Source organism: Corvus brachyrhynchos, unplaced genomic scaffold (genome assembly GCF_000691975.1).
Source record: "Corvus brachyrhynchos isolate BGI_N302 unplaced genomic scaffold, ASM69197v1 scaffold136, whole genome shotgun sequence".
NCBI classification, from domain to species: domain Eukaryota; kingdom Metazoa; phylum Chordata; class Aves; order Passeriformes; family Corvidae; genus Corvus; species Corvus brachyrhynchos.
This window is the reverse complement of record NW_008239080.1, coordinates 730,908-743,479: the sequence shown is the minus strand read 5'-3', so window position 1 is coordinate 743,479 and position 12,572 is coordinate 730,908. Positions and strand designations below refer to the sequence as shown.

Below are 12,572 nucleotides of genomic sequence, written 5' to 3'. Positions count from 1 at the left end.
GCCGCAGTGTTGGGAAAGGGGGGAAGGGGCAGTGGCCCCGGCCCGGTGGGGCCTGGAGGCTCGGAGCCCCCCCCACCATCCAGCAGGCGAACTCGGACAAAAGGCAATTCCCGCCTTTCCGTGCGGTTTAAATATGTAAATTGTGAGAAGCGTCATTAGTCCATCAACTCAGGTTCAACCCACTACAAGCACCTCTGAGGTTTTAATCTTTCTGGGATGTATATATAAAATAAAAGTGTGAATTTTCTGGATTATGTTTTTAAGCTTTAAAAGGGATTGTTTCTTTAGTTTAAATTTTCTCCATGGAAGCTGCCATTTTATTGATGCCATTTAGCAGAGGGCCCAGATTACAGGAGCATGCTGAGAAGTTTTTTGTAGAGAACACGGAAAATCAGAACATTCTAAGTTGTAAAACATCCCGCTGACTTTATTTTCTAGTAAAATATTTAAAGGTTTCAGTATTAACCAAACTAGGTACCAAGTTAATACCATGGAGCTTCAGTCTTCCAGCTTTTTACTAAGACTACATACATGCTATCTTACACAGATTGTTCAAAGCTAGCAGGATGGTTTTGATCAACCACCACTTCAAATCAGTGTTTTTTGGTACTGGCTTTTATATGATGTGATAGTATCACTGAATAATCTGACACAGTATTTTCGGAGTATGTGTGATATCGACTCCTTTTATTTGGGTAGCAGCTACTCAAGCTAGTGAAGAAACAGAGGATTTAAGCTTTGTCTTATCTCTAACAATATCATGGTATTTTTGTGTTAAGATTCTTTTTTTACTACTGCTGTCCCACAGATGGTGCAGGCACTGACCACATGCCTCTCCAGCCTTTTTCATTATGGAGTTGAGAAAACATTTACAACCCCTACTGATCATTAGGCTGATCAAATACATTGAAATTTATTTGGTATTCTGCGGTGGATGTGTATTGCCCTGCTGACCTTAAGCTAACTTCTTCTGTATAATGAAGACATGTAGTTATCCTTCAGAACTATGGTCTTGGTGTCAAGTGTCCAGTACATAAAGTCCAGGACAGAACCTCTCTCTTCAACATGTTAGAGGAAAATGGTGAAAATGGACGTACTGCAAGGACTGCCTACAGTAGGATATTTGGAAGCCTGTCCTGAAAGTGAGGAAAGATAAAGTCAGACCTTAAGGTTTTCCAACAGTACTGGTCTCTTCATTCATGGTTCAGCCCATTTTCTCTGTGTTCTCTTCCCTCTCTCCTCACACTCAATTTTTATTAGAATCAGATGTTTTCAGCAGTCACAACTTAAAATCTTTAGGTTTTTTGATTGATACATACCAGCCTGGCATTTCTTTTTTAGTTGAAGATTTGCATCTGCCAGACATCCCAGGGTACTCATTTTGTGACTTCCCAAAACAACTCAGGGGAAAAGGTGCTTTCCTTGAAATTCTTACATGCTGTACTGAAGAGGAAATGTCAGTCTAAAGATGCCCCTTAGGTCTGTCTCAGCAACTGATTATGAGTTAATAAAATCCTAGTTCAGGAAAACTGTTGCAGTGACCCAAAAAGCAGCTCTCCTGGTGTAGTGATGGTGCCTGACACTCAGACAAAGAGGTGTGAAAAAACAGCAGGTGAACTGCTCAACATTTCTCCAGGATTTCTATCCTGAAGACATCTGCAGGGTTTCTGCTTCTTCTTTTCTCTTTCCTGACAAGTCTTAGGAAGTGGGATCAGAAGAAAATAAACTCCACTCAGTTGTTAGGGATGTTGTGAACCTGAATTTAAGCTAAAGAAAAGTTATGTGATTATCAAATAATATATAAATTACACAGTTGTTTGAAATTGTAAAAATCAGGTAGTATGATTTAAACTATTGCTAAGTATTTTGACAGCAGTGGGTAAGGGGGAAAAAAAAGAAGGCCTTCTTTAATAATCACAATCATGTTAGCTGAAATGCATTTTTGGTTCATTAATGTGAAAACATGAGTATCTGCTGAAAAGTAAGTGGGAAACTTGGCACAAAATATGTTATATTCTATATTCTTATATATTATATAAGAATATTATATGTTTCTTAGTTATTAATTTTTAAGATTCAGTTCATAGTTCTGATTCAGGAGAGTGATGTGGGAAAAAATGGGATGTAGAGAAAATGACAGAAATTTTAAAGGTAACTTCAGGAAATGGACTTTGTGGAGCAATCTCATGAATATTCTCTTGACCTTTTTGATGAATTTTGATTTCTTAGATTAGTTTTATAGGGTTTATAATAATTTTAGTCGGTCTAGTAAAAATATTTTTTTTAGTTTGAGAAAGGGAGAACTCTCTTCAAGTACTGTGTTTCTTTGGCTCATTTCTTAGCTGCTAAATGCTTCCTCTCTGGGTACAACCTTTCAAAGATCAGCAAAGAAAATACTAATAAGCCATGAGACTGTTGCTGCCAGTCTAATGTAATTCCCTTTGTAGTGAAGGCAGAACAGAAGCAGAAAACTGCAGCCAATTCTCCACAGGATGGAGGGAATGCCTATATCCTGGCTTCAGTAAAATGGAAAAAATGATGGAATGGAATTAACTGATTATCTGACAAAAGTAGCATATCTTACTGAAATTCCATTACGTGAAAGTACACAGGAACTTGATCACAGTGGAGAGACTGGGCATGGAGCATTCTCTGAATATGCAAAAGTGCAAGCCGCTAAGTTAGCCAGAAGATGCATGTATGGATAAAGAACAAAGAGCATTCTGCACACACAGACATGGATTGACCAGATCTGAGCCACTGGAAGATGTCTTGCTGCTATGCATTAACAGAAAATATCTTTAAACCCAGCTTATCCAACTTCACAGGGATGGCTTTGGCATTGGAGAAAACTTGTTTGACAACAAATGTAATCCGTCAAACTGAAAGGGATCTTGTTTAGATGAGAGGGACAATCATTTTCCTTGGTCCAAGTGGGCTTTTCAAATGCTGTTGGTTGATGAAATGTTAATCTATATGCTAATTTTATCAGTAGGATCTTAAAGGCTCTAGTGGCATGTGACTGTGTCAGTTTTTGGACCCCAGGTCAGATACAATCTGTGCAAAGTATGGAATTGACCTGAAATTTTGCTAGATATAGAACATGTTTTAGAAATCATCTAAGGAATTTTTTTGCAGCGGTTCCTACAAATCTTGGTACAGACTCAGCTAAGGTTATGGAGGAAGCCTGTAAATGTAACAAGATTTCTTTTTGTCATCTGGCAGTCAGGAGTGATCCCTGATGACTGGAAAAACCTAAGTGTTGCACCTATGTTGAAGAAGAACAACACCTATAGGGTTGTTGGTCTCTCCACAGTATCAGGGAAGATTATGGAACAAATTATTTTAGAACCCATTTCTGAGCACATGAAAGACAAGAAGATGTTGAGAATAGCTAGGAGGGCTTTACTAATGACAAATCATGCCTGACCGACATAATTGCCTCCTACAAATAACTGGCTCTGTAAACAAGAGAAATGCAGTGAATGTTGCTTGAAATGTACTTCAGCAAGTTCTCCATAAAAGTCTTCAGTAGTATCCTGATAGACGGCTTAAGGACTGGTGAGTGCTGGTTGGATTGCTACATTCCAAGGTTGGTGGTCCGCATCCAAAATACAATTGGCAACTGGCTACTAGTGCTATCCCTGAGGAACTGCTGCTGGGGAACAATGCTGTTTGATGGAAAGTCTCTCATTACTACAGACTTACCTGGCAATCACTGGACTCTTGGCTGAGCTTGGCTACCATCACCAAACCTGTTTTGATCTCCATGTTTGGGCTTGGGGACTTATGGCATTTAAGTAAAACCTTATAAAATGAAGGCCTTGTTGCCTTTGTAAAATTATGGCTCAGGCCTGTTAGTTTGGCTAGAGAAGGACTGTGAGAAAAGTCCGTGAGAAGGAAAACAATTAGTTTTTACCCATGAAAATGTAGTATCAACAGAAGCATGAAAGTTAAGCAATAGAAGGAGAAAAACAGCACCATATCCGCACCTGTTATTTTTCTGAATGCTTGAATGCTTATGCTATAGGTAGTCAATGGTAGTGTATTTTGGTTAATAATAGACAATGAGTCTATTGTAGTAGTTTAGCAGCCAATGAATCTGTAACAAAAATGATAATGTACAAAAGGTGTATAAAAGAGGCTGCTTTGTTTAATAAATGGCTTTTTGGCCCTTGAAAGAGGCCCTGTCTGTGTGTGTCGTGACCGCCCCAACAGCGACAGGGACTGGCTGCCTTGTCACCGAGGCTGCCTGGTTGTCTTGCTCAGTGGCTGGCTCCCCTTGCTTTGCAGAGGTACTCTTGCTGCTCGCAGACAATAGTGCATCTTCAAAAACCATGCTGTTCTGAGCAGGGTGTTGGACTAGATGAAGCCCAGAGACCCCTTCCAGCCTACATGTTTTTTTTATTCTGTGAAATGTGGCTGTGCTCCAGCTGGCCTTTCTTACAGCAGTCACAGTGCTTTAAATCATGTTGACTGCTTTGAGAGGCCTTAGTTTTTGGTATTTAGTTATTTTTTGTTAAAATAGATATAGGTTATCAGGCAGCCATCTGTTGAGATTAAATGAACAAGGTGAACTTCATTCTACTTTCTCTCATAATGAGATGTAGACAAAGAGAGGGGGCAGATGGCTGGGGCTCTTCCGCGGATTTCAATGGAGATGCCTAGAGGTCTTCTGAAGGGACAACATTCCACTCTGCCAGAGCTGTAAGGACAATAGTCTGCAAACTGTGGTGAGCAGGCATGTCTGTCATGATCGCTGCTTGTCTCGGTACAGCTTCATTTCCACAGCACCTGTGTCCTGGCGTGGCAGACAAACAAGTGAGGTTTGCTGTCCATCTTACGCCTTGTGATGGGGTGATGGTTGTGCGGCTGCCCCGAGGGATTAGCTGCCAACAGGGGAGGCTCAGTGTGTTTCTGTTCAGCTATTAACTGTGCTTCACAGTGGGAGAGGGTGAGAACGAGTGTGTGCTGCATAGCCTGCTTCCAACGCCTTGGTCTCCCTTACAGCAGTTCAGAGAAAAGGTGCTTGCAGCCAAGTAGGCGTTTCCCCTAATATCAAACCCATGTGATGTGTGCTTGGCACAGCAAGTCTGGGGTTGCTCCTGGAAGCCAGGCATACTCCGAGTGAAAGTGACTGTGACACCTTTGCACCCGGCTAGCTCTGCGACTGGGGGACTGGGGCAGGAGCCTCTGCTCTCTCCTCCTGGAGCTGGTTCCACTGGCTTGTGGTGGAAATGAAAACAGATGTGGCAAGAAAAAATGATCAGATGCTTTTAGCTGTTTTACTGCTGGCACTAGGATGCCAGGCAGGGTAGAATCATTCCGCATTTTGCTGTGTTACCTTAATTCTGCTCCTACACAGTGCTAATTATAATCCTGATATGATCTAATTAAAAAAAAAAGAAAAACAACCACCACTCCTTACACTGCCTGATTGATTCTAAAGCCATGAAACAGTGAAAGCTGAGCAGGCTTAGCAACTCTGGAGGATCCCTGCTGCAAACTCTGACACATACTTCGTGAATCCTGGGTGGAGAATATCTAAGAATAAACTGGGTTGGTAATTATGAATATTGTCAGTAAAATCTCAAAAAGTATGATTTCCAGATAATTTATATGAATAAGTAGATGTGCATGTGATGGTCTGTACACAAATAAGCAGCTGCAGGTATTTTTGGGGGAAGATGACTGTGCAGCCATTTTTGTATTTGAAGCTGTTCTGAGTAGGGAGTCACTTCATTTGTACTACGGTTTGTAATTCCAACTCTGCCACTAAAACCCAGTGTGATTTTAATGGTTTTTAATCTACATTTGAATATTGCATGCTTATTTGTTTTCTCCAGAGATTTGCTATTGATTGAATTCTTAAATGGTGTCCCTGCTGGCAGAATTGCTTCCTACTAGTTAGCATCTGTCTGCAGATCAGGGGCTCTGGGTTCATATCCTTGCTTTCACTGACACAAATAGGATAGCTTAGCACATCTTTCTTTTTTTGTCTCTCTGTCTTTATTTGTAGTTCTCCACCTCCGTAAATCCTTCTGTCTTTTCTCTTTCTTCTTTTCCTCTTAACTTCTCACATAGTGAAGCTAACAGAGGAGGGTGTGTGGGATGAGGAGTAGAAAAGGGGGAGAGAAAGTGAGAGGGAGAGTGAGGGAGACAAAAGGGAGAATGTGAGAGGTGAGGAGGAGGTGGTAATGAAGGTGGAAATAGAACAAAGAAGGAGGGGGAGCGGGTGAGTGGAAGGGGGAATTAAATAAGGGGGGCATGAGAGGGGGAGAGACTCCACTTCTATATTTTGAGACCGAAGATAGGGCAGTCATTTTTTTTCCTGCTTACAGGAGGAATAATTAGAGCAAATGTTGGTCCTGAACCTCTTCTGTGAGGCAGTTAATTTTCCAAAGCCCTGAATGTATCACTGTACTTTATTCTTACCTGCATATGTACAAATAGCCTGTAGTATTAAATGCGTCTGCTCACTGGTCAATGTGGGGAAGTGGCTCCAGGGATGTTTACTCTCCCAGTTGTTGTATGGGCAATTTCTTTGACATAAAGATCCAGTTTTAGCCAAATGAATCTAAAAGAATGTTTGTGTTCTAGTTACCTATCCATGGATCTGCTCTTATTAGCTGAGATTTATTCTGGAGATTCTTTAAATCATTCCCTGCTGGAAGTGAGTTTTGTGGCCAGCACAGAATAGCTGGAAACATAACTTCCCTGCTCCTCTACTGTCTTACATAGTCCGCCTTTTCCTTTAATTTGTGAGTATTTTCCACACTGTCCCTTTCTCTGGTATGAAAAAGTTGAAGGAAATCCGTTTCCCCCACCAAGACTCTAGAGATGATGGATGGCTTTTCACAGACTGTTCTTTCTCTGTTTAAGACCAAATCTTTTTGGTCTTTTGGTCAGGAAGGCCTAGCACTGTTAACTGTGGCTGTGAAGAAGGATAGAGATGGCAGGCAGTAACTTGCAGAGTGGTTGTGTCCATCATTGCTGAGACATCTTCATGCATTTTCCATTTCTTTGTGCTGTATTGTGCAGCAACAGGGACATTCAGCTCATCATTTACTGCTGATGTTCTGTCCATTAATAGAAACTGTTGATTTCATTTGCTTGTAGTGAGGAGTTACTGAATATATGCACCAAATGGTTATTCACCACCAGCCTTCCCCATGCAACTTTATGGTGCTGAGCAATTACAAATCAAAATGGAAAGTGTGCTTTGGTGCTTTGCTTTTCTGTACTTGCAGTGATGTCTGGGGAATGTTTGCAATGGAGAAATTCCATGTTGAGGTAATTCTAGAAATCCTATTCACATTAGAAATCCCCAAACTGTGCTTTATTTTAAAATGTTTTAATGAGCCACCATATTCAGTGCATTAATCTGTCAAAGAGAAGTGCATGGGAATACATTTCAAATCCCGGAGTCGAATTGAGGGAATGTGTTAGAGATGACATCCTAAGTTTTCGTGATGGAAGGTATGGGTTTGTTCCCTCATACCTTTCTTTGTATTAACATGCAGTGGGAAGCCATTGTGGACTTTATTGTGGTATAATAAGAATGAAAGAAAATCTTAAATAGGGAAATAATTGTGATATTCTTCAGCAACCATATCTTTATTTTATGCTTCTGTAGTGGGTTGGCCTTCTTTGTGAGTCAGGCACCCACCAAAGCCTCCCTATCACTCCCCTCTGCATCTGAATAGTGGAGGGAAAATATAATGAAGGGTTTATGGGTCGAGATAAGGACCAGAAGAAATCACTCACCAAATACCATCATGGGCAAAAGAGGCTCTAATTGGAGATATTAATTGAATTTATTACTAACAAAATCAGAACAGGATAATGAGAAGTAAAATAAGACCTTCAAAACACCTTTGTCCACCCATCCCTCCTTTCCATCTCTACCTCCTCCCCCAGCAGTGCAGGGAGACATGGAATAGGGGTTATGGTCAGTTCACCACAGGTTGTTCCTGCTGCTGCTCAGGGAGAGGAGTCCTTCCCCTGCTCCAGCGTGGGGTCTTTCCCATGGGAGACAGTCCTCCACAGACTGCTCCAATGTGGGTCACTCTTCCACAGGGTGCAGTCCTTCAGGCACAGCCTCCTCCAGTGTGCTTTCCCCATGGGGTCACAAGTCCTACCAGGAAACCTTCTCCAGTGTGGTCTCCTCTCTCCATAGGTATGCAGGTCTCAGCCAAGATCCTGCTCCAAGTCCTCCCATGGGTTCACAGCCTCCTTTCAGGCATCCACCTGCTCCAGTGTGGGTCTCCTCCACAGGCAGCAGGTGGATCTCTGCATCCCCTTGGGCCTGCCTTGGGGGCAGGGGCACAGCTGCCTCACCATGGTCTGCACCATGGGCTCCAGACGAATCCAAGCTCCAGTGCCTGGAGCACCTCCTGCTCCTCCTTCTCCACTGAGCTTGGTGTCTGCAGAGCTGTTCCTCTCACAGGTTCTCAACCTACTCTTCTCTGCAATTACAACTGTGCAATACTTTTTTTATTAAGTATGTTATCACAGAGGTGTTACCACCATTTCTGATTGGCCCAGCTTTGGCCAGCAACACATCTGTCTTAGATCCAGCTAGAATTGGCTCTGCCAGACATGTAGGAAGCTTCTAGCAGCTTCTCACTGAAAGCCATCCCTGTAGCATTTCCCCCCCCCCCCCCCCCCAACAAACCTAGACATGCAAACCCAATACAACCTCTTTGGAAGATACTGCTGCAAAAGAGACTTGTGGACTACCTCTAGTATTTTCCCTTCATGAATAGAAGTACAGGACTGGGAAAAGACTTGAATGAAATGCATGCCCCTCATTTAATCCATTATGTTTCCAAACTAATCTAGTTTCATCTTCCTTTCTTTTAATGTTATTCTTTCTTTGAACCACTTGCCACAGTGTTTTTTTCTGTAGTAATCATACATTGTTAACTACAGGTTCTTTCAGGGTGTGGACTGTGTGTGGGTAATGGCATCTTTTTGGTTTCTGACTTTATGTTTCTTGGTAGTAACTTGTAACATTGTAATCCTGTGGTGTGTTCAGAGTGGAATTTCAGTTAAAAAATATCACATGCTAGACAGTATTGAATAGGTGAAAAGGTCCTCTCTGAATATTTACAATGAAGAAAAGCAAGTGAAAGGATAAAAGGTCTGTTTTGAAGTTACAATTTTAGGCAATAATATTAAGAAGAGAGAGTTTTTTAAAGAAAAGCTCTGTGAGAGAATGAAAAAAATCCAAATATTGCTCTTTTAAACTTCATTAATAGTTCTTTAATAATAATGGAAGTTTGGGAAAGGCAGAGGATTTGCCTGATCCTGTAGGTCTCATCCTGATGGGTTGTATGACTCTTGATAGTATGAAGATGAGAAATAGAATACTGAGTAAAGCAGCAGGACCCACAAAAAGAAAAGATGAATGTATGCATAAGAAACATGCATCAAAGACCAAAAAAGTGTTCAGGTGTCTTAGTTCAACTTCTACTAAGTAGGTATTGCTTCACCAAAATTCTGGGCGCCTGTTCTTGGAATTCCACTTATATGCATATGGTAATATATACATCTAATTCCTCATATAATGGATGGAGAAGAGAATTTCAGAAAATGACTGACTCTGATACCTTCCTCTTTTAATTAACTGTTAAGGAAGATAGGCACTTTTAGGTTTATTCTTGGTATATTATTTTTAGGTATATTCTTGTACAGTAAAAGAAATTAAATCGTATTTAGTTCAAAAAATTCTGAGACAAGTCTAGGCATTGTCAGTCTCCAAGTAGAAAGAAAGAACATATTATTTTAAAAAATTAGAAGAAAATTAGTAACTTCATAAAAATGACTGCATTTAGGTGATTAATGCAGCACATAAAAACCCCCCCTCCTTATATTTTTGAGTTTTGGTACCTTGCTTACTGCATTTTTCTCGTCCACTCTGCTGCAGGAGTTACCTGCTTTTAAACTCTATCTAGCTGATCACGTGCAGCCTCTTACCTCATCTTAGATGAGACTCCTACATACATTTCTGTTTGGTTTCTTTTACCTTTAAATTAGTACAAATTCTTTACTGCAAACTAAGTTCTAAGGAATAAAACCTCACTCACCAACTCTCTTGTGTTCACCTTTTCACCTCCCACTCCATCCAGTGCAACAGTCAGTTTTGTATGTACCTCTTGTTCTTCTTGTACCGACAAGACACAATTTGTATTAGTGTGACTCAGCAGCAAACCCAAAACCTACTATTCTTACCATCCTCCCCTTGACTGTGAGCAGACCTGCCACCTCTTCACTCCCAGCTTTTAATATACTTAGCTGTATGGTTAAGCATGAAGATGCTAGCTGTGTGCTGGGCTGTGGATTCCTTGATTCAGTTGTGCTGGAGAAATAATTAAGGATAGTGGTAACACCATCCATTCTCAAGTAGCATTCTTGGTTTTGGCTTTGGATCCTGTGAACTTGAGGAAACTACTGTAATTTCAAATCCCTAGCATATGCTACCATAGTGAAAACGCATGGGATGAAAGATCTTGAAAAACAAAATTCATGTGCATTTTTAATTCAGGAAATTGTGAGATCCCTGTTTTTCTTCTCATCTGAACCAGGTATTTTGTTAGTTTTGACATATTTGCTTACTTTTACTTTTCTGGTATCCCAAGAAGAGACTTTGTTCATCTGCAGATTGAGGATGTACATATATGTAAGACCTCAAATGAGGGAACAGTGAAGCATTGATACCGAGAGAGGAATGTGTAATTGTCTGGTTTGTACAAATACAGCCATATCTGATGGTTTTACTCCTTTATGTGATCAAGTGCATGAACTGTGTTGAACATACATATGTTCTATACATACTTTGCATGGAATTTTCACATACAACATCCTAAGAGACATTGTAAGCACATGGAATTTATGAAGTAGAAAGTGGCAGACATGTTTTTATTTCATTAGCTCAATATATGAAACATATTAGACTGAAGAATTATTTCAGCATGGGTAAACTACAGTCCTTTAGTATTAAGCATTACTATCAAATTTGAAGGATGGCATGATACATGATTGTTATTAAAGCACAACCAGAAAGATAATATTTAGATTGAGTATGAGTTTGTGCCTTATAAATGGAATTTAGCTTATTTCAGAATAATAACACAAATTTGATAACAGACACTGTTTAGGTTGCAGTTGCACAAATGCTGTTACTGTGGTTCTTTATTTCTGAAGTGTGGAAGAGATTTTTTGAAAGTGCTCATACAATTTAATTGTCCAAACTACACAACCTGCTGTGCTCTTCCTTTGCAAAAGATGAGATATTGTTTTCTTTGTGTTTTTTTTTTTTTTTTGTGGTTTTTGTTTGTTTGCTTGTTTGTTTTTGTTTTGTTTGGTTTTTGGTTTTTTTTTGTGGATGGGAGAAAGAGGTAGATGTGTCTATATATGCATGGGAGAGGTGCGGCCAGGGCAATCAAAAGCAGATTTCTGCTTTAGTGTAAGGGAATCACACTATAGACTCCATTGACTGTAACTAGGGGCAGGACTCAGCTGCCTGACTGTGGGAATGTAGTGCATCCATTTGAGATGCTATTTGGGCCTTTTTTTTTGGGAACATCTGTGTTGAAGGGGCCTGCGGTTTTAACGTGCCAAGTTAAGCAGCTATTGTTTAGTTTGTTTATACAGTCACCAATCTCTAAAAAAACTAATTTAAATGACTGTGTCTCTGAAGAATCTAGTACGTTGCAGACTTTGCTGCACTGTCAGATCTAGAAACAGAAAATTTCTTACTTATTAATCCTCTTAACTTCATAATTTCAGCTAATGGATAAGGAAGGAAGTAAAATAAATAGAGCGATATTGGCTTGCCATAGTGGAAGCCTGCTAGTGCAGCTAATATTTTCCAAATAGAGAAGAACATTGAATAGCAGAGCAGTATATTTACAAGATTCTGAAAGTGCTAAAAATGGGTAAGTGACAAAAGGTGTCTGACACTGTACTTTAACTTTTTTGCTTTTTTCCTAGAGGAGTATTTTTATTGTCATCTACTCCCTCTTTGTTTTCAGCCTCTGCAAAGATTTAATCTGGAAATTTTATCTTTCGTCTCTCAAACTCTTGTCATTCTAAATCTCTCTTGTTGTGTGAATCCATATTTGCTCTCCTTACAAATAAAATGCAAATCATATCCTTGCCAGAGCTAAACACTTACCTAAGTAAAATCAGAATAAATACTTGAAGGTTAATGCTGAGATTCACTTTAAGAAAATCACAGAATGCCACATTATTGTTTGGACGTCTAAAACTTTATATAAAAATGTCACAATTTCATCTCATAGAAATATCGTTTTCCTGAATTAGGTTTTTAGATGTTTTTTGTAGTGGTTGTTTCAAGTCATAGAAGATGGCACGAATAATTGAACAGCAGATATTTAGGGTTTTATTTCTTTATGGTAACATGTTGGATTTTGTAGGAGTTGAATGTGTGTGAGTTAAGATGGAGGATGGAGCCTGTTGGAGAACACCTCCAACAGTGGCACGGTGATCCCTGCCAGGCATATGGAAGGTTTGCCGGCGATGCTGGGCGCGACAGCGGAGCTGAC

General features: G+C 40.1%; 1 protein-coding gene across 1 annotated transcript in view; it reads left to right on the top strand.

The window, feature by feature from the left end:
* Positions 1-12,572, top strand: part of RIMS1 (regulating synaptic membrane exocytosis 1) — a 246,029-nt gene that overhangs the window by 16,998 nt on the left and 216,459 nt on the right. The gene's annotated exons all lie outside the window — the stretch shown is intronic.